Source organism: Acipenser ruthenus, chromosome 21, assembly GCF_902713425.1.
Source record: "Acipenser ruthenus chromosome 21, fAciRut3.2 maternal haplotype, whole genome shotgun sequence".
In the NCBI taxonomy this organism is placed as follows: domain Eukaryota; kingdom Metazoa; phylum Chordata; class Actinopteri; order Acipenseriformes; family Acipenseridae; genus Acipenser; species Acipenser ruthenus.
In genome coordinates this window covers 16,844,202-16,867,497 of record NC_081209.1, presented here as the reverse complement: position 1 = coordinate 16,867,497, position 23,296 = coordinate 16,844,202, and positions in this window count along the sequence as shown.

The following is a 23,296-nucleotide window of genomic DNA, read 5'->3' as shown; positions in this document are numbered from 1 at the left end:
TTGTGTAACTGTATCCCAGTTATTATCATTATTATTTGTTTATTTAGCAGACGCCTCTATCCAAGGCAACTTACAGAGACTAGGGTGTGTGAACTATGCGTCAGCTGCAGATCCACTTAAAATTACGTCTCACCCGAAAGACGGAGCGCAAGGAGGTGAAGTGACTTGCTCAGGGTCACACAATGAGTCAATGGCTGAGCCGGGATTTGAACCGGGGACCTCCTGGTTACAAGCCCTTTCCTTTAACCACTGGACCACACAGCCTCCTTATTACACAGCCTCCACACAGCCTCCTTATTAATTAATTATTTATATAATTTGTGTGTGTGTGTGTGTTGTTTTGTTCTGATCATCCTGTCTGTCTCATAGCCTTGTTTTACTTTTGTATATATATTGTGGGCGTGAGGGTGCACACAGACCAAGCAGACAATAGTTTCCAATCCAAGTTGGTTTATTAAACTTCACAAAAACACAACAAATAAACTTGCTCGCTTACTTCACAACAGAAAATACCATCCTAGTTGTGAGATGCAAGGTAAAGAAAATAAACAGTTCAAACAGGATTTGTATAACCAAAGAAAAAAACAACCAAAATGTAAACTAACTGGACAGTTCCCCACATCCAGTTAAATTACTTGGTTCCAGGATTTTACCAGGTTGGTTGTTGGCTTCAGCTTGTCTCCAGCTTGTAAAAAAACCACCGGCATCTTTTTCCCCGTAGCTGTATTCCCTTCCAACAGCGAAAGGAAAGAAAGTGTTAATTGCAAAGGCAGTTCTTTTAGCTCACCCGAAAGACGGAGCTGGCTACAGTCAGGGAACCCCCGGGTCGCGCCTCACTCTCTTCCATGTCAGGTTGTCTGAAAAAAAAACAATCCCGGTCCTTCCAGGGTTTTAAAAGGTTAATATGATATATTTGATGAGGCTTACGCCTCCCGGGCTGATGCACCTTGTAATTAACTGGGCCCACCTTTTCTACAATTTCTACCGGCCCCCTCCATTGTGCCAGAAACTTATGGGGATCGGACGGGACGAGCACCAATACCTTGTCGCCCACCTGAAATTCACGAGCGCGAGCTCCTTTGTTATATTGACGCTGTTGTGCTCCCTGCACTTCCTGGAGATTGCTGGACACCAGGTCTGCCATCTCCGCTAGCCTACCCCGCAGTAAGGTTATATATTCAGGAACCGCTTGTCCCTTAGTTGGCTCCGCCTCCCATGCCTCACGTAGCACATCCAGAAGTCCTCTGGGTTGTCGCCCAAACACAAGCTCGAATGGGCTGAACCCAGTGGACGCCTGTGGAACTTCGCGATAGGCAAACATGAGGTAAGGTAGAAAGACATCCCATTCCCGCGGTTGGCTAACAGTGACCCTACGTAACATCTGCTTCTACGTTTGGTTAAAACGTTCCACCAACCCATCAGTTTTGCGGGTGGTAAACGGAAGTGCGTAAAGTTTTAACCTTCAGGAGGGCACAGAGCTTTTTAAACACCAGAGACATAAAAGGGGTGCCCTGGTCGGTCAGGACCTCCTTGGGTAACCCCACCCTACAAAAAATATGTAGCAAGGACTGTGCTATAACTTTGGCCGAGGTGTTCCGTAACGGTACCACCTCGGGGTAGCGGGTGGCATAGTCTACCATGACCAACACATGCTGAAAACCAGATCTATCCCAATCCTCTCAAATGGGACCTCTATGATTGGCATGGGGATTAATGGGGCTTTAGGCGGTTTCTTGCTGGTCACCCGCTGACACTCGGGGCACGCTTCGCAAAAGTCAGCCACATCACGCCACACCCCTAACCAGTAAAACCTGTGCAGAATCCTAGCCCTCGTTTTATCTGTTCCCAAATGTCCCCCAAGTAAGTGTACATGTGCCAGGTTTAATACCGTTTTCCGCTGTGTGCGTGGTACTAATAATTGGTGGGTGTGTTCCCCTGGAATGGACCCTCGTATTACCCAATATAATAACCCCTTATTTAGTAAAAAATGGGGAGTAGGCCTCTCCCCAGCATCTCTCCAGTACTCCTCATCCGCCACCACTGCCTGCTCAAAAGCTATTTTTAGATTTTGGTCCCCCACTTGGGCTTGTTTAAAGTTTTCCCTATCCAACTCAATGGCCTGCTGGAAAAAATCTTCTGGTTCGATTGGCTCTGGCAAGACGGAGGGCGGCTGAGGATTACTGGCCTGGGGTGGTGTGTTTGTGTATTTCTGTTTGGCTAGATATTTTCTCCCGTCCTTCCCTTTCTGAGACCTAGTTTTCTTTTCGCCAGCAGGCGGCGTTATAACCTCGTTATGGAAAGGAAAAAGCTCCCTCTCTGGTTCAGGATTCTGAAGTGAGGTGGACGGTTGGAGCTCCTCCCCCTGCCCCAGTAACCCTGCTCCTACCCTAACCAACTGTAAAAACTGCGGACAGTTTTTTCCTATAATCATTGCAACTGGTAGGCTAGGAACTACGCCAACTTTCACTAAAAATTGTTGGCTGCTATCTCTACCCCAATTACTACTGTGGGGTAAGGCTTAATGTCACCATGGATACATTGGATATACACATCCTTACTCTCCTGCGTATACCTCTCCAAGGGTACTAGGTCCCTTGTGACTAATGTCTCTGAACTACCAGAGTCTATCAATGCAACCGCATCTTGACCCTCCACCCTCACTGAAACAATAAAGGGATCAGTACTCACCGGGCTGGTTTGGAGACAGGGGACGCTCTGGCTGTGACTGACGTCCATCCTTTCCGGAGATTTCTTCCTGCAATGTCTGGCGATATGTCCAGTAGTGCCGCATCTAAAGCACCTGATGGCTTCCCTGTAATCCGAGGTAGCAACAGGGGGACCCTGCTCTCCCGGATAGTTCCTTTGGTGTCCCTGTGGCTCTCTCCGGAGATCACCTCGGGGTGACTCGTTCGGGATTAGGTTGGAGGGCTGCTTGGGTGCCCTGGTCACTCTTTTCTCTTGGACTGGCTGATCCGGCTGTACCAAAGCCCGCGCTGCTGTATAGCGTTCCAATGCGGCCATGGTGGCATCCAAAGTACTGGGGTCTGCTTCCCCCACTCGTTCCCTTGCTGCAGCGGGAAGGCTCCGGACAAACTTATCCATCACCAGTAACTCAACCACTCGTCCCGCTAAGTTGAGTTCTGGGTGAAGCCACTTCTTCGCCAGGTGTAGGAGGTCAAACAACTGGGAGCGACCGGGACGCCCAGGGTCGTAATGCCACTCATAAAACCGCCGGGCTCGGACCACCGTGGTCACCCCCAGTCTGGCCAAGATCTCTGTCTTTAGCTTGGGATAGTCGCAAGCGGCCTCTCGGTCCAGATTGAAATAGGCTTTCTGCGCCTCCCCACAGAGGAACGGAGCTAGGATGGTTGCCCATTCCGCTTTTGGCCAGCTCTCTCGTTCAGCGGTACGCTCAAAGACCCTCAGGTAGCTTTCCATATCATCTTCTGGTGTCATTTTAGTTAGCACCTGGTTGGGTCCAGTAGGTCGATGAGACCCTATTGACTTCAGAATAATGTCCTGGAATTGAAGCTGCTGTTGCTGCATGGCCGCTAACAAATGCTGTACAGTAGTGGCTAGTTCCCCTGGCCCTACTACCACGGGGCCGACTGCTCCCTCTGTCCCCTGGATGTCTTCCCTGACATTGGGGTTAATGGGAAACATGCTGGCTGGCTGGCTTGATTCTCTGTGTGACCGGCCCCACTTCTGGTACCACTTGTGGGCGTGTGGGTGCACAGACCAAGCAGACAATAGTTTCCAATCCAAGTTGGTTTATTAAACTTCACAAAAACACAACAAATAAACTTGCTCGCTTACTTCACAACAGAAAATACCATCCTAGTTGTGAGATGCAAGGTAAAGAAAATAAACAGTTCAAACAGGATTTGTATAACCAAAGAAAAAAACAACCAAAATGTAAACTAACTGGACAGTTCCCCACATCCAGTTAAATTACTTGGTTCCAGGATTTTACCAGGTTGGTTGTTGGCTTCAGCTTGTCTCCAGCTTGTAAAAAAACCACCGGCATCTATTTCCCCGTTGCTGTATTCCCTTCCAACAGCGAAAGGAAAGAAAGTGTTAATTGCAAAGGCAGTTCTTTTAGCTTCTGTTTTATATTGACGGTCCGTCTATGTTGTGGATAACCTCACGCTGCTCCCTGGTTAGAAGCCAACTTGACTGGCTGTGAAGGCTTTCTTTTAAAGGGTGCTGCATCATCTGGTAATGGGACGGTTACAGGCTACAGGTGCGGGCAATTTATGCTAATAAAAATCAACCAAGATACATCCTTGGTCCCCTACCTAACCACACCTGCAGCCTGTTTACCTGTTAACTCCTGGACGTCATGGCAGGCAAGTATGCTGACCACAGGTCTATCATTGTATTATCTGCCACACCTGTGGGCTTGTTCCTAGCCTGCCATGAACGCCTCCTGCTGGTGAATCTGTGAGCTGGCTCACAATATATATATATATATATATATATATATATATATATATATATATATATATATATATATATATAATATTTTGACCTTTTTTGTGTCTTCAAGTAAAAGGAAAGCCAATAAACAGAAAAGCATACCACATTTTTTAAAAGACTGTGCTAACTTTGTAATGCCAAAAATGAGAACCTTGTACACTCGTGGATGTTAGTACTCAAAGCATTTTTTATCATATAAACTTTCTTTGGATCCACCTCTAGTAGCACCATGGAAAAGACCCCTATACTGGTTTGGTGGTTGGCAGGAAGCTGCAGTGTTCTGCTCTGTTATTGCAGAGGCTGCAGATCAGTGCACTAAAACAACATTACTGAATGCATTATGTCAATACAGTCACTGTGAGAAAATATGCCCTTAAATGCACAAACATTGTCAAGTGCTCCCATAGTCTTACTCTATCACCGGGCTGTCAGCACTCTCCCAATTAGAGTGGAAGAAAGACAGGTCCATTTCCTAATTAATGCCCACTGTTGCACCAGTGATGATACTTCACTATTTTTATTATGGATATTATTCGCCTCTCAAACACAATAACAATGCAATTAGAATCATACATGTGTTCTTATTATAGCATTAAATGTGACACAGCCTGTCACAAGGCTGAGCTTTGTTGTGTTTCTGAAAGTGAGACTTTTTTTTCCTTTGACTTGGTAACTCTAAAAGGAAATCTTTCCGTTCAGTCAATTACATTTCAGATTGTGAAGCAGGCAACTTTAAAGGATATGCAACACAAATACATATATTTCATACATTGCATATGTACTGGTATTCAAAATCAGTATTTTTATATCAGCATTCAGTGTATTTCACTAACTGTTTGTTTTGCACACACCCCTTTTAAATTAATAGGGTCTTTTGAACTAATCTACCTTAATTAAAATAGGACCTTCGCTTTACATATTTTTACAGACAGAAATACACATGGACTTAGGTGTTAGATTTTCATAAGATAGGTACCGCGTGGTGTGTGATTGGTACCGTGTGGTGTGCAGGGTAAGTCCAGCATTCACGCTGACAGTCTTCAATGGGGATTCCAGAGAGAGCATCGTGTTGTCTTTGGGGGCGCATGCGGATAATCTGACATCCGATAATCTTGAATTCCTGGTTGTAAAGAGGCAATCTTACAAGGGGCATAGGGTAAAGAGGCATAGGGCAGCAGTGTGGAGTAGTGGTTAGGGCTCTGACCGGAGGGTTGTGGGTTCAATCCCCAGTGGGGGACACTGCTGCTGTACCCTTGAGCAAGGTACTTTACCTAGATTGCTCCAGTAAAAACCCAACTGTATAAATGGGTCATTGTATGTAAAAAAAAAAAAATAATAATAATGTAATTGTATGTAAAAATAATGTGTTATATTGTAAGTCACCCTGGATAAGGGCGTCTGCTAATAAATAAATAAATAATAATAATAATAATCTGGTTGTGGGATTGGAAGATGCCCACAGATCTTAAGCTTTTATTAGCTGAAAACTAGAATCAGTCATTATTGGGTTAACCAAATAACCGATACAGAAACAGACTTTAACTGCATCATTCCTCTCCGCATGATCTCAGCAGTGACAGCAGGGGTCAGTTCTTGAGCCATGCAGAGGAAACAGTGGTACCCTGTTATGGATGTGCATACACTTACTGGTGAGAGAAGGTATTCATTTAGATGAATAACAAATATTGATGGGATTTTTTAGAAGATAATAGGAACTGTTCCAATATACCAGATCATTGTACAGCTGTACTGCCAATACAATTAAAGGAGTTACTAAACTTATTGAACTGTATTATTGTATACCTGTGTGGCAAAGTGGCTGCTGATCAGAAACAGGTGCAGAGGTGATGCAGTACAGAAATAATCACACAATGAAAACTATAATCCGGTTTGGAAAAAGGGTTTTCTTTTATTTGTAAATCTCCTGGTCTGGCGACCAAACAATAATCCTCCGGCAATACACACCAATGTGTAAAGCACGGAAGGAAATGATAATAATGGTTTGCAGACCAAATAATAATACATGTGGTGGGTGATAACAATTGAACAGTGACTGTGGTGTTGTTGTTCCGGGTAGTGCTGGCCCAAGGCAACAGTTCCGGAGACGTGTTAGCCGTCTAGTGAATTTACAAAACAAAAGACAATTACTAACAGTGATACAAACAAAACACTCACAAACTATTTCTATACAATACAATACAATGGGGAACTCTCCCGGTCCTTTCAGTTCCGTGTCACTCTGAACCAAGCGAAGGAAAAGATTTACGATTCTCCGTCGCCTTTACGCTATCACGCATGACCCCTTGGTAAACGATTGCAGCTGTCTCTACTGTCTGCAACTGCTACATTGTTTCCCTTCCGAGTCAATACGTTCCTGTAACGGAGTCTCGCCTTCTTCCAGACTGACTGACTTCCCGGCCCAGGGAAAGAACTGTCAGGCCAGCCCATCCAAAGCCTTCCCCTTTCGCTGCTTAGCGCCCTCAGAGGTCGGGAGGGAGATTTACAAACAAAACTCATTATATTTCTGTCACAACCTGTTTAGGTGTTTTTCTATGTAAAGGTGCCTGGAGTCTCCGAGCTAAGGCACCAAACTATGTATGTTTCTTCACTTCTCATTACCATTGTGGGATTTAGGTTGTGCAGATTCTATTTGGCCTGTGCACTGGGCCTCCACCTAGCTGATGATCTCCATTCAATTCAGTGGGCTGAGATGACAAGCCATTACACCTTCTTGTTAACAAACAGAATCCACAATTGAATCTTACATATGTTGTTATATACTGCTGTCTTATCTTTTTTATATGCATGATCCTTAAATATCACAATGGTAGGAGTGCTGGAAGTGCTAAAATCAGAGAGAGAAAACAACAACTGCCGATTCACCAATGAGTCAATTGACAAAGTGTTAGGTGCTTAATCTTTTTATTTATTTTTTTACAACAAAGCAAGTTTTCTTCTATTTTTTTCATTTACCAACCACTATCTACTTTAGGGTTTTAGAAAAACCCAAAAGTTTGCCATAGTTTAATAACTACAGTCAATTCTCATTAATACGAATTTCAAGGGACCAGCAAATGTGTCTTATCAGAAATTCACATTATCAAGAGCCTAAGCCAAATGCAGCCTGTCAGATTTTATTAAAGTTACAGTAACACAGTAACACTTCCATTACTGAACAATGAAAGGTATGCAGGGTCAACAGGCTTTCTAACTTTATAAGAACATCATTCTGTTGTGTACCCTATCTTTTATTTACTATCTTTTATTAAGTCTCCTCAGTGCATACAAGGAAACACATCCATAAACTCAAGTAAGAGATTGCAAAACCTGAAAGAAAACTGCTTTTTGTGGAGCATTTTGTTCTGTAGTTCAATACATTAGAACATAAATACATGTATATACAGCCATTTTAAATTCCTTTACAAAACTGTTGAAAAGCAACACTGAACAAGTAGCACTTCTATAAGGCTGTATGGATAAAGGTTGTCTGTATCATGGGATTTGGGTTGGAAATCGTTAGGGCTCACTATAAGTTGCAATGGTATTATCTGTACTCAACAGCAATATGGAGGTTCATTATACACCGGTCATCCAACTGTCTAGACATATTTCGGGGTTTAAATACTTTTGACCATCTTTGTATCTGTCTGTTCACAGGCATCTCATCCACGAAAGCATTAATTATAGCAATTTCTGCTGCCAAAACACTTGTGTTACGAGTTGCTGGGACAGAATCCTGAAGAGAAAGAGGGGAGATATTTAAATGACTACCTGGACAGTGAAATATGTCAAAAGCTTCTCTGAACTACAAACAGGAGAATTCAATATACTGCAGGATGGAAGTTCATTTACACCAATGCTTGCTACCTCTGAATCAAGTATGTTATTGATGTTTCCTTTAGGTAATTAACTCCTCATTGTGTATTCTCAGATTTACCAAGCATTTCAGAACTAAATCAACCTTTTACAAGCTTGTGGCTGTATACGCCGCCCACATACCTGAGTAGGGTAGCAGATGGTCAGAATTACAGCTATGGTTGTGTTTCCCTGAGTACTCGTTCTATCCTGAAAATGCCAGGTGGTGCAATTACAGCAGAACTCATGAACTTCTAATGAAGTTGGTTTTTGAATACAAGTGCTTGAGGCATGACAGCTATGCTAGTAAAATGATACTCGCTTGCGTGACAAACTGTTAAAATGGGCCTAATGTTGACCATCTGGCTAACAATCTCAATGCAGGTTTCATCATTTCCTCCTGAAATCTATTGGCTTAATATACTTGTTCACAAATGTTGTACTTGTTTTCATTGTGGTGACTGCTGATCGTGGTCTTGTCTAATGCAGTGGTAGGGTTTACGCACTGTGCTGAACTGAATGACTGATTGAAACTGCCAGAAACACTTCCATTGAAGGTGCCGTGCTACATACATTCCTAAACAAACTAGGAAAAACCTGGAGCCTGCTTTAAATCCTGTAGCAGAGCTAGAAAATCACATTTCCCAATGTACTGAAAAAAGAAAGACAACAGTTTGAATATGAACCGGGACAGTAGACACCTTTAATCGATGTTGTCATTCCATTAAACATTTTATATTTCTATTTTTAAAATGTACACATTTCAAAAATTAAATATAGGTCCACAATAAAGTTTGGTTTTGTATTAAAACCAAATTTGGTAGCCTGAGCCCCGCCCCCTCCCTAGCAACCACAGAGACTTGTGCTTCTGACAGGCAACAGGCCACACCCACAATCATAGAGACTTGGGAACACAATTACCAGTACTAAAACAAGTGAATAATAATGTAAAAACACAGCCATATACTAAAAACTGCACAAATGTTTGATTAAATAAGTGGTTGTTTTGTTTACACAGCTTGGATCGCGAAATGTTCTGCCAATTTCATAATCGGCGCAGTACCAAACACAGTTTAAAGGGGCTCCCTTCTTGCCGTCAATGTCGTCAAAATCAAGTGAGGAGGTGCTGTTGTTCTCGGTCACCAGAACAGCAAGGCAGTTATCTTTTCTTGCTTTGCTGTTGACCGGAGGGGTTTTGACGTGATTCAATACATCACTTTTCGTGTAATAAACAGATTAATTTGAGCTCTTTTCTACCTCTTCCGTTTTCTGAAGGAACGTGGTGGAAACGGGAGTAATGGAGGGGAGTCGAGTTGCACTGCAAGCAATAGAAGTGCCGATAGCCGAGAACCCAATATATGATCCAAAATATTTGCAGTTTAGTTTTACATGGGTGGTTCCAAGGAGGAGCCACTACCACACACAGTGAGGCAAATGTTGAAAAAAAGCTTTTACAATCAATTCTTTTACTTCTTTTAAGCTATCTTATCACTTTACTCCCTTTTATTGTGATCAAATTACATTTTTTACTTCATTCCAGGATATGAAGATTTTGCCAGACAGCACTGGAAATGATTGTTGTAGGTAAGCAACAGATGCTGTTATATTTGCATATCCCAAAGTATAAATCACAATTTAATTATTCAGTACCACCCAGGCTACACAATTAACTGAATGTCTGAGTCAGTTCAAATTAAATACCTTCCTCGTAAAGTAGGTGTTATTACTGTATCTTGTGCTCTCCTAAACACTGAGATATAGGGCTCTAAGTATGGTGCAGTAACACCTAAAGTCATTGACGCTTCACAAAATAATTCCATAAATCCAACCAGTTCTACACTTCCATTAGCTAAACAGGTTTCAAATGTGCATTTATAAAATAACACATTCTCATTTGAATAGATGATATCTGGAATTACTTTAGATTAAAGAAAGTTCCCAGTTATTATTTGTCTTACTCTCAGGATATGTATTACACTTGCACTTTCTGGGTCATTCCCCTTAGCTGTGTCTTCTGCATCGAAGCATGTTACTGGCTGAAAGAATGCCAGTTAACAGGGGAAGCAGCTGGTTGCCTACTAAGTAGTGGGGACAATCAGTGCGTTTACATGAGCATAAGAATTCTGATATTTTTTGGAAAACTAAGTTTTCCGAAAACTAATTCCGATATCAAAAGTCATGTAAACACAGTTTTCGGAAAATGTATCGGAATATTCCTTAGGTCCGTTTTCGGAAAACAGCACCTAGAAATTTCCGATTCAATTCCGAAAACGAACCAAATGTATGTCATGTAAACGCTCTTTTCGGAAAACTTATTCTGATAGCGTACTGCACATGTGCAAACTTTGACCTTCATTCCTGCACGTGGTTTTAGGAAACAGAAAAAATAATAATAATATGTAGTCAGTCTGCATGGATCAATTTGCGCCATTGAATCATATTTTGTCATATACTTGTACTTACTAGAACCGAAGTCATTGTATTTTATCTTGCTCTTAATTGTATTAATACTTGTACTGTGATTCTTTTGTTTATGACTGAGTCGCCCTGGATAAGGGCGTCTGCTAAGAAATAAATAAATAAATAAATAAATAAATAAATAAATAAATAAATAAATAAATAATATTATTATTATTTTTTTATTATTTATTTCTTAGCAGACGCCCTTATCCAGGGCGACTTACAATGGTTACAAGATATCACATTATTTTTACATACAATTACCCATTTATACAGATGGGTTTTTACTGGAGCAATCTAGGTAAAGTACCTTGCTCAAGGGTATAGCAGCAGTGTCCCCTACCAGGGATTGAACCCACGACCCTCCGGTCAAGAGTCCAGAGCCCTAACCACTACTCCACACTGCTGCCCTATAATAATAATAATAATGTTAGGGATAAAGTCATATTTATCCATATGTATTTTTTAATAACCCATACTGAAGCAGCACATGTTTTCCAGCTTTAAAATTATATGATAATTTAAAATAATGTCTGCAAAGGAAACTGGTAATATAGAACAGGATGAGCTGTTGGAAAGGCTGATTGCACATTTGTGGGGAATCTGAAAACAGGTATAGGATAGTAATATTTTAATTTAAGACCTGACACTTCGATAAAGCACTTGTTATTGGATTGGTCTCCGTTCTATCGCAGAAAAAATGTCCGGTCTGTTCAAATCGTACTGGGTACTACAGTACTTTGCATGCGAAAATACCCTGCGTTTTCCGAAAACTTGAATCCATGTATACAGCTGAATTCTAATTAGACTTTCTATCGTTAATCATGTAAACACAGAAAAGTGACGTTTTAAGAAAATCAGTTTTCTGATTCAGTTTTCTGAAAACATTAGTTTTCGGAAAACACTTTGTCATGTAAACGTACTCCATGTCAAATGATCGAGGAAGTGCAACACTATCTGAAAGCATGGCAGAGATTTCTTTAACCAAGTGTAGAACTGGATATCTTGTTTAAAAATAAAAATACATATTTACTATAACATGTGGTTCAAAACTGTATATTTGGGACGATAATGAATAGGAGTGCACAACAGGTAAGACTTGTAGCTACAACCACTTTAATGCAATTTAATTGAATCCAACTATATTGCATAACCAAGGATATTAAAACATGGTCCACTGTATAACACTCAACAATGATGCACTGCTCTCTGATTCGCTCGAGGTGATGACATCGCTTATTACAGCTGCTATCCTCAGAGTACGGGCTGTTCAGATCACCTGACTGATTCATTGGGAGCTACATTAACGCAGAGTATGATTAGGGTTAGGAGGGTGGCGTCTCATTTTAGTTGCTGTCCTCCTTTGCTTTGCGGTCTCCCATGTCTCCTTGAAGATCACTCGAAAGTCGACATTAACATTCAACCCTCCTGCTAGCGATAGCGGCCTGGCCCTTCCAATTTGTGCATTAAGCTAAAAACATTGAGCTCCTCTTGAAGCCCATCTTCCTAATAAACTAACAGGGACTGCTAGTTAGCTGCAGTATTTATTTTACAGAAAGTGTATCACGCTGCAGTACTGACTTCTCCCATACACCAGATACTTGTTTTTTCCTCAAACACTAAATATTTTTGAACAAATAACGTGCCTATTAAATATAGATCAGATGTGTACTGGCAGTGCTGAAAAACATGAAACTTTACTCAAAGACAAACACAAATACATTTAGAAATGGAATTTTGATTGTGATGTTATTTTTATCAGCCTTCTATAGACTCAAAGTGAACGATTCAGACATAATAAACAGCCCAGCATCTTGCTATCAGTACATCACAAGGTTATTTCACATCAATGCTTCTCCTGTATGTAAAGCAGTGTGAGCTGGGGGATTGGGTTGTGATGCTGAGGAAGGCAATAGAAGTATAATAGGGGCCTAGTGGCTAATAAGCCAGACAACAACTGCAAGTAGCAATTTTCATCGCAAAGCTTATTTTAGGATACACCCTGCCATTCATACAACTAGCTGGACGTTGATGTGGCAGAGAAATCAGAAGGGAGAGTACTTAGGGAACGGTCAAATTCTCTTGATGTGTAGACAGACTCAGAATTAATATCAAAATACCGATTACCAAGAAGGGAGATAACTAATGTTAGGGTGGTCAAATGTACTTTTAGATTTAAATAGAAAAAAAATCAAATGGATTTTATTAATCAGTTTTAACATAACTTTTAATTATATTTGAAACAAAAACTAAAGCCTTTTAATGCACAAAAATCAGCTCATTATTAACCCAGAAATCCATCTTGGATTTACTGAGCATGCTGAACTAACTTAGAGTTTCAATAGTAATATATATATATATATATATATATATATATATATATATATATATATATATATATATATATATATCTAAAATATTAAAATAACATTTTTTTTTTTTTTTTTTTTACATGTGCTGCATTTTGTAATCTGTGGGATTTATTAGATCAAGAAATGTGATGGATCACAAATGCCAAATTTCCTCGCAAGCTCATCGCAATCGCAGAACTTTTATGAAACGGGCCCCATGGCCCTATATTAACTGAAATGATCTTAATAGGTTGTCAGTACAATGTATGTTTTAATGTCACCTCACTGCTGCAGCACATTTACTAATCAGAAGGACAATCAGAATGACACCCCTTCAGAGCCTGAATGACTGGTATCACTGAATTCAGACCATTAAAAACCATGTAACTACATCAACCTCTTTCTCTAATTGAGAGGAATGGTAGATCTTTGTGCCAAGTTACAGCAAGAACTGCCAGACTCTCTATACAGCAAGGATAGTTTACATGTTTTCAGGGTATTGTCACAGCAAAAATAAATCAGCCAAAAGCACCATTTCACTTTTAATTTGTAGTTCCTTCCCAACACTCTTAGGTGAAATGTAGAAAAAAAGTCAATACCTGTCATACAGTAAGAGAAATAAGTCGCCAAAGTAATGTAAAAATGTCCTTCTTCTCGTTTTTTTGCAGGTTTTTGCAGACCCCAGGAACTTTTATCCACACATATGTATAGTTCAATGACAATTAACTTGTTTTGTCAACATGGAAATATACGAGGCAACACACTTATTGTGACGTCTATATCATTTGTATAAATGATTTATTTCTGTTTTAAAATGGAACTTTTGCCTGCAAAACATTTAAAAAAATAATATAAATATAAAAAAAAAGTGCATGGGATTTGAAACTATAACACTATGTAACACAATTTTTGTTCCTGGGTAGTAAGTGTTATTTCCTAATTGCTTATGCCTCAAAAGTATAGAAAATGGCTATTATTCCCCACAAACTTTGCTTTTGTGACCAGGACAGTGATATTTTGAAATTTACCTATTTCCAATGAGAAAACGGGCAAATTTTCGTTCACATAAAGTCAGAAAAAAACAACATATGAATCCAAATTAACATGTATTTATACTAAAGTAATACAAAAATGACTACAAAAGATTTAGAAGTGAGTAGTTTTTCGAGATTTACAATTATACTGTAAATCACTTTCACAAATCAGCCCCCAAATGTAGTCTCCCATCATGTTCTCGTTATACTGTCCTTGGTAGCGGCGTTCAAAGTCCAGTATATCCTGGTGGAAGCACTCGCCTTGCTCCTTCGAGTACGCTCCGAGTATGTTCTCCTTGAATTTATCAAGATGAGCATCAAGGATATGGACTTTGAGGGACATCCTACAGCCCATTGTGCTGTAGTTCTTCACCAGAGTCTCAACCAGCTCCACATAGTTTTCGGCCTTGTGATTGCCCAGGAAGCCCCGAACCACTGTGACAAAGCTGTTCCAAGCCGCTTTCTCCTTACTAGTGAGCTTCTTGGGGAATTCATTGCACTCCAGGATCTTCTTTATCTGTGGTCCGACGAAGACACCGGCTTTGACCTTTGCCTCAGACAGCTTAGGGAAGAAGTCTTGAAGGTACTTGAAGGCTGCCGACTCCTTATCTAGAGCTCTGACAAATTGTTTCATAAGGCCCAATTTGATGTGCAGTGGTGGCATCAGCACCTTCCGGGGGTCCACCAGTGGCTCCCACTTGACGTTGTTCCTCCCCACAGAGTAGTCGGTCCGCTGTGGTCAGTCCCGCCTGTGGTAGTGCGCCTTTGTGTCCCTACTGTCCCAAAGGTAAAGATAGCAGGGAAACTTGGTAAAACCGCCTTGGAGACCCATCAGGAATGCCACCATTTTGTCTCCTATGACCTTGATGCCATCTCAGAAAAATGCAGATATGTATCCACTTAGGCAGCTGGAACTAAACTGAACTGGTGGGCTTAAGGCCCCTGTATTTATACTACTATTTATATTACTGGAAAGTTCGAGAATTTACTCCAAGTTTACTCAGCACTGAATCTATCTGGAATGTTCTGGAAAATAGGTACATTTCAAAATATCACTGTCCTGGTCACAAAAGCAAAGTTTGTGGGGAATAATAGGCATTTTCTATACTTTTGAGGCATAAGCAATTAGGAAATAACACTTACTACCCAGGAACAACAACAAAAAAAATTGTTACATGGTGTAATCTTCAGATTGCAAGTGTGTTGTGTTATATTGTCAATGCTACACAATTAGTTGAGAAAACAAGCAGTATTTTGAAAGATGAAGTCAGCCAGCTGAGAATTCTCTGGACTTGTAACATTTTGGAGATTTTGAGTCATCATCATCATCATCATCATCATCATCACCATCATCATCATCATCATCATTCTGAGATTCTGATCTTGATCTCTGAAAAATTTTGGTTTCCTGTCGGTGTAACGCTCATTGTGGTCCCTATTGGCGCAAGGAAGTACAGTTCCTCCCGCTACTGGTTGTTGAGAGTAAGGCTATTTGTGGTCCCCACTGGACAAAAAGTAACTTTAATTCATGAGAATTAGCTGTCCTGAAGGATAGCCTATATTTGGTAAAAGTAAAACATAAATAAATAAATCAATACATTAATAAATATTGAAATAAATGAATACATAAATCAATACATAGACATGTATTTATTTATTTATCTATCTTGATATTTATTTCTTTTTCACGGTCAGATATAAGCACGGCCATTTAATACTGTATGAAACAAAAATAAAAAAACAATATTATAACAACCCAGACATTGCTTTGCTGCAGGACTTGCTGTCTGTTCAGTTTGTCTTGTCTGTCTTTTATGTTATATGTATTGTAGGGGAACGGGTCACGCCGTAGGGATTCAAGGAAATGCATGCACATGGATTAGGGAGTGGTTAACATGTAGAAAACAGAAAGTACTGATTAGAGGAGAAACCTCAAAATGGAGCAAGGTAACCAGTGGTGTACCACATGGATCAGTATTAGGTCCTCTGCTATTCCTAATCTACATTAATGATTTAGATTCTGGTATAGTAAGCAAACTTGTTAAATTTGCAGACAACACAAAAATAGGAGGAGTGGCAAACACTGTTGTAGCAGCAAAGGTCATTCAAAATTATTTATTTATTTCTTTCTTTCTTAGCAGACGCCCTTACCCAGGGCGACTTACAATTGTTACACATTATTTTTACATACAATTACCCATTTATACAGTTGGGTTTTTACTGGAGCAATCTAGGTAAAGTGCCTTGCTCAAGGGTACAGCAGCAGTGTCCCCAACCAGGGATTGAACCCACGACCCTCCGGTCAAGAGTCCAAAGCCCTAACCACTACTCCACACTGCTGCCCCAATGATCTAGACAGCATTCAGAACTGGGCAGACATATGGCAAATGACATTTAATAGAGAAAAGTGTAAAGTATTGCATGCAGGCAATACAAATGTGCATTATAAGTATCATATGGGAGATACTGAAATTGAAGAAGGGAACTATGAAAAAGACCTAGGAGTTTATGTTGACTCAGAAATGTCTTCATCTAGACAATGTGGGGAAGCTATAAAAAAGGCCAACAAGATGTTCGGATATATTGTGAGAAGTGTTGAATTTAAATCAAGGGAAGTAATGTTAAAACTTTACAATGCATTAGTAAGACCTCACCTAGAATATTGTGTTCAGTTCTGGTCACGTCGTTACAAAAAGGATATTGCTGCTCTAGAAAGAGTGCAAAGAAAAGCAACCAGAATTATCCCAGGTTTAAAGGCATGTCGTATGCAGACAGGCTAAAAGAATTGAATCTATTCAGTCTTGAACAAAGAAGACTATGCGGCAATCTGATTCAAACATTCAAAATCCTAAAAGTTATAGACAATGTCGACCCAGTGGACTTTTTTGACCTGAAAAAAGAAACAAGGACCAGAGGTCACAAATGGGGATTAGATAAAGGGGCATTCAGAACAGAAAATAGGAGGCACTTTTTTACACAGAGAATTGTGAGGGTCTGGAACCAACTCCCCAGTAATGTTGTTGAAGCTGACACCCTGGGATCCTTCAAGAAGCTGAATGGCCTCCTCTCGTTTGTAAACTTTCTTATGTTCTTATGTTACTTAGCATGGGAAGGGGGAGTGAGTGAATGAGTGGGGAGAATGCGTGTTGCTGTTTTCGGGGGTTGCAGGCGCAGCGGCGGGAAACGACAGGAGGTTATATAAGGGGGTGCATGAGCCTCGGGACTGGAGACAGTTCCGCACTGAACTTGAATGAGAAACTGTGGGTGCAACTGAGCGAGCGTGCGAGCTGTGACCAGAGAGAATATGCAGTGAAAGTGCCAAGATGAAAACGTAGGGCTATTGCTTTGGTGACGTGAATTCCAGCCCCTGACAGGAATTCTCTGTAGTTTCAAGTAAAACAAACATTTTGAGAATTCAACACCGTCTCCCTGAGCACTACTTCCTAAACATAGTTTGCAAAATCAGATGAGAGCTTTAAAGATATATGTATATAAAAGGCAGGATTTGAACCCTAACTAGTCATACTTCACTCCAACTATGCTACACAGATTCACATCTTAACCTACTAACTTGGCTTGTGTTTTTCAGGCACAATAAAAGCGGATCGAACTTGCATCAAAAACACAAGCCAAGTTAGTAGAAACAATTGGGGCAACCCCATTGGTTTTACAGTTGTGCCTATTTGCTTTGTGCTGGGCAAGGTTTCCCCAATGGTTTCTTGAAACTTGGCTTGTGTTTTTGATGTCTCCACTTTAAATGGCTGAGCACTTTTGAAAACTTGGTGTTTTTTTCTCATTTACAATGTGTTTTTGTCTCAGATTGTATCCACTTAAAAGTCACATTTTTCCTCCTCCACTCAATGGAACCAATAGTTACACTTAATTTTGATTTGGAGGCAGCTCATTGGTCTTTGAGCCTGTAGACCAGGGTTCGATCCTGTCACTATCACTATATAAGGCTAAGAATGTTGACCTTTACAGGTTCTTTACAAAAGTTTTGCTATTTGTCACAGAAAGAGGTTATACTGTAGATCACAACATAAACTAACTGCACAATTACCTTTAAAATAACTGTAACCAAAAAACATGGCTGCAACTGCTGGTTTTAGTTTATATGAATACAAGTCTGCATCCTCTGAATTCCTTTATTTGTCTTTATCACTGTTATTGACAATTTTGCCTCCCTAACTCACAGCAGCACCACAGCTAGTGCCTGTGGAATCAGGCAAGACCAGTAACTTGGCACAACCTGCCTTCCCCTGACTGTATGACTCACCCTGCACACCACACAATTGTGCCTCTACCAAGCAAGCCACTCGGACAGCTTTTAAGAATAACACAGGGACCATATAAATAGCATGTGTTGTGCTCTTCAGATTAGAGGAATTTGGTTATTTATTTGTGTTTGTTTGTTTATCATGCTATGAAGTTCTGGGACTCATTCATGTTGTTGATATGTGCATTTGCATAATTTCATTTAATATTTGCATGACAATTCTCTCAGCATAATTCTTCTACAGTAAGCACAGATCAGAAAGAATAAATGAATAGAAAAGATTACAAAGCTTAACTTTCCTTCACAATAATTGTTTGAATTTCTGGGTGAAGGAGATCTGTGAAAAAACAAAAAAACTAAAAAAAGTGCAAGGTTAAAAAACAAAAACGGGCACATGTCTAAAGATGCTGCATTGTGGTCTGAATGCGACGAGGTTGGCATTCTTATTTAGTGGTTGTGTTTGTTTTCTATTGTAAGCCAGTTTAGAGCACTTGCATTACTGTTTCCCCTCTCCTGGATGGCAAGGCTACATAATTGTAACTGCTGTATCTCTAATTACCCAGGCACTCTGAGCCCAGTAACAACTAAGTGAATTCTCTTGGTTTCCACTGTATCTGCACAATATGCCAATGTTTCATTTAATTACTGGTAGGTGTCGGTATGTTTAATAGAGATAAAAAGAGACTTGCAATGAGTCAATGAATGTTCAACATCTCTACAACAATTATTTCTGTTACGCAAATAGATCACTTTGCCTTAGAAGACTTCAGTAGAAATGGTGGGCAGCCCAGCACTGTACTGCTCGGCACAAGGTTAATTGATGTTGAAACAAAGACAACAGGCTGAAATCAAGAAATGAAAGGCAGATTTAGGTGTTGTACCTATTGTAACAAACTAATGTATTTTGCACATAGCTGTCTAAAGAGTTAACTGCACGCCTTATTATATTGTGTTCATTCAGGGGTATACGACCGTCACACTGGGCGGCAGCTCCACCTTCACGGCCATTAGAGACAGCACTTGCTGTAGCAGGAGCTCCACCTTCCCTCTGTCCAACTCATTATGAGCCTTTACCACTCATAAATTGGACCTTCAACAGGGAGGGTCAAAACAAAATTGCCTTTTGTCGTTTAGCCTCCCCACTTAATAAAGTCAGGAGCCGCTACTGGTTGTTAACCAATTTACATTTTTTTTTTTTTTGAACAAATGTTTTTTATTTATTTAAAGAGAAAAGAACAACATGGAACAATACATAACACAACATAATATAAAAACCCAAAAGCGTAGAATAAATGAGTAGAAATAAAATTTAAAATTCGGGAGAGCCAAACCCCCCATGGATTTTTCGCGCTGCAAAGTGGAAAATCTGATGCGTGGTTGTTTCCCTTTCCATATAAACTTGGAGATTCTTGTATGCAGTCTATCCCAATACCCTGATGGGGGAGATAAAGGAATCATTGAGCTATAAAAATTAATGTGAGGAAGCACGTTCATTTTTATGATGGAAATACGAGCCTGAAGAGAATTAGGAAAGTGCGTCCACCTGTTCAAATCTGCATTCACATGTTTAAAGACTTTACTAAAGTTATTTACTGTGGTATTATGTAAAGAAGGATAAATCTCAACACCCAGATATTTGAAGTGTTTAACCAGCGGCACTATTGAGGGTATGTTGGTTCTTGTCATTACAGAATTTAAGAGTAGCAATGCAGATTTAGACCAGTTAACTTTGTATCCCGATATTGCACTGAAATCATAAAAATAGTCAGCAGATGAGGTAGGGATTGGGAAACATTGTCTGCGTATAATAATATATCATCTGCATACAGCGATATGTGATGTTGGGTATTATTGACAGAAATAGGGGTAGAGTCAGTTGATTGACGGACTGCCTGAGTTAGAGGTTCAAGAGATAGGGCAAACAACAAAGGCGAGAGTGGACAACCCTGACGAGTGCCCCTAGAGATAGCAAATTGGGGAGAACACGATTAGCCTGTCAAGACCATTGCGGAGGGATTGGCATATAAAAGTTTAACCATATCAATAAACCCGGAACCCAAACCCATATAGTCCAGAACTGACCACAAATAATCCCATTCGAGTCTATCAAATGCCTTCTCAGCGTCTAATGAGAGAACTGCACATGGGGAAGCAATGTCAGCAGCAGCATGTATAATATGTAGGAGACGGCGGATGTTATCAGACGCAAGGCGAGTTTTAATAAAGCCTGTCTGATCATGATGTACTAGTTTGGTCATATAAGCCTCAAGACGACGTGACAGCAGTTTAGCATACAGCTTGATGTCCGAGCCAATCAGTGATAGAGGTCGATAGTTCGCACAGGAAGTGGGATCTTTGTCCTTTTTCAGCAAAAGAGATATAACTGCGCTATTAATATGGAAAAGAAGAGCATGTCTGCTTTAGTACAATATCTCCATCCAAACATACGGGCCCTCCAGCAATATGGGAATACCTTGCTCTGTTGTTCACTTTTTCAGTGATGGGCCATGCACACAATATAGGCAAAAGGGAAATTTCTATCTTTTTAGCACTGAACTACACAAGAGAGGGTTCACTTCAGGAACATGGAATTTCTTTGAGGCAAGCCATGGCAAAGGTGCTCCCGATGGAGTAGGTGGTGTTCTGAAAAGAACAGCTGACAGGTTAGTCTGTCACAGAAGGGATGTACCAAGTGCTGCTCATTTGTTCAAGTCATTATGTGATGCAGGTACAACTGTAAAGTTGTTCTACGTGGATAATGATACTGTAGACAAAGCCACAAAAGAAATGCCTACAGGTCTTCCAATTGTACCTTCAACAATGAAAATTCATCAGCTCATCACACTTGCTCCAGGAAAGCTTACATATCGAGATGCTACACAACAGGTGCTAGAATGTCAATGCTACAATACACAAAACTTCAGCTTTGCAGTTCAACCTCTTTCTGAATCTCCAGAGCCTGCTGATAGGGACATTCAATGGCAAAATCCAGATGTCCTTGGGAAATGGTGTGTCCTTAAGTATGAAGATGAGCTGTATCCTGGAATTGTACTTCAAACTAATGAAACACATGTACAAGTGAAGTGCATGCATCGTGTTGGGTCCAACAGATTTCATTGGCCCAATCGTGATGATATGTTGTGGTACTTATATGATGATGTGATATGCATGATTCCACCACCAAAGCACGTGACTGCCCATCATGTTGAGATCTGTAAAGCAGTATGGTCCAAAATAACAGAAGTGTAAAGCACGTCATTGATTTGTATGCTATAACAGTATCCATGAGTTTCCATGACTGCAGGAGCCTCTATACACAAGCTAAACACATACAACATCCACACCACGTCCAAATACTCCTGGATATTTGTTTAGTAGCTTTAGTTTACACTAAGTACGTAATGTGTGATACACTGTATGAGGCGCATATTCAATTTTTTGTGGCATCCTAGTACTTCTTAGTCTCAGTCACTTAGTCACGACATTTGTTTGCAATGTTCACAAGTTTTAAATGTGTTCTTAAATTGCTGAATTTAAAAGTTAAATTGTTTTCATAAATGTTTAAAAAACAAATGTTTAAAAAACAAGGAGCAATGAAAAGACTCTAAACCTGTTACTTTTTATCCATGTTTATTGTGGAATTTAAAACAATATATATATATATACTATTAATTTTAGTGTGCAAACCAGTTCTTACATAGATTAATGGGTTTATTTTAAAATATGTTTGATACAAAATGTTGTTTTTAAAAATGGGACAATTGTCAATTCTGTTACCACGGTCAACCCCTGTCAATTCTGTTACCACGGTCAACTATGTTACTGTCACGTCAGCTATGTTACCATTGCATTTATTAGTCTAAAATGTATTCATATAGTTTAGAGAAAAGATAGCTTGAGTTGATTACAAACAAAGTCAAACTGAATGATACAATGCCCTTCAGATTATAGAAATGAACCTTATATTAAGACTTTCATATAAAAATTGTAATACCTCTGAATCATTTCTGCAGATCAACAGTCTTAATAGATTTTAAACATAAGTTATTTACTTGTTAACAACTAGCTTTTTTTAAACTAAGATAAGGGACACATGAACTGCCATATATCCATGAATTAGATATTTAATAGTAGACACTCTTTGCTGAACAGTATGCTACATGTCAGTAACAGAGTTGACCAAAAATACTGTTTACATGTGGATTTTTAGCATTAATCTTTTAGGTGTTTTGCTGTTGAGCTCTGCAAAGTGCAGTTTCTGTATATTTGAAGGTTTATTTTTTGAATAAAAAAAATATTTTGAAAAAATATTTACTCTTGTTTTTACTTTTTCACATGTTGCAAAATGTACCATAATAACCTGATAATGGCTGCAAACGTGAAAAAATAGCTTATAAACAACTTATTTGACTATGAATGATAAACGTGTAGTCTCTACATAGGCTGTTTGTAACAAAATATGAGCCTATACTCAGTTCACAGTGGATTACAAAAAGCGAGTCCAGGGTCCTTTTGAGCAAAGTTATGAAACACAGAATCAGTAACTTACCCAGTGCTGCAGGCACAGGGAAAATAATAAATAAAACACAACAAAAACAAACAACAACAAAAAATATCCTGTAGTTACTGGAGAGAAAGATTATTCCCAAAAGAGAGTCTCACTAATCTATCCGATGAGGAGAGGTGATCTTGTCGTGCAGGAAAGCTTCCGCTTCTTGTGGTGATTGCAGTAAGTGCTGACTCCCGTTATGAAGGACTTTGAGAACAGCAGGGTACAGCAGAAAGTTTGGGACACCAGCCGCTCTCAGAGATTTCCTCACCCCAGAGAAGGCATTTCTCAT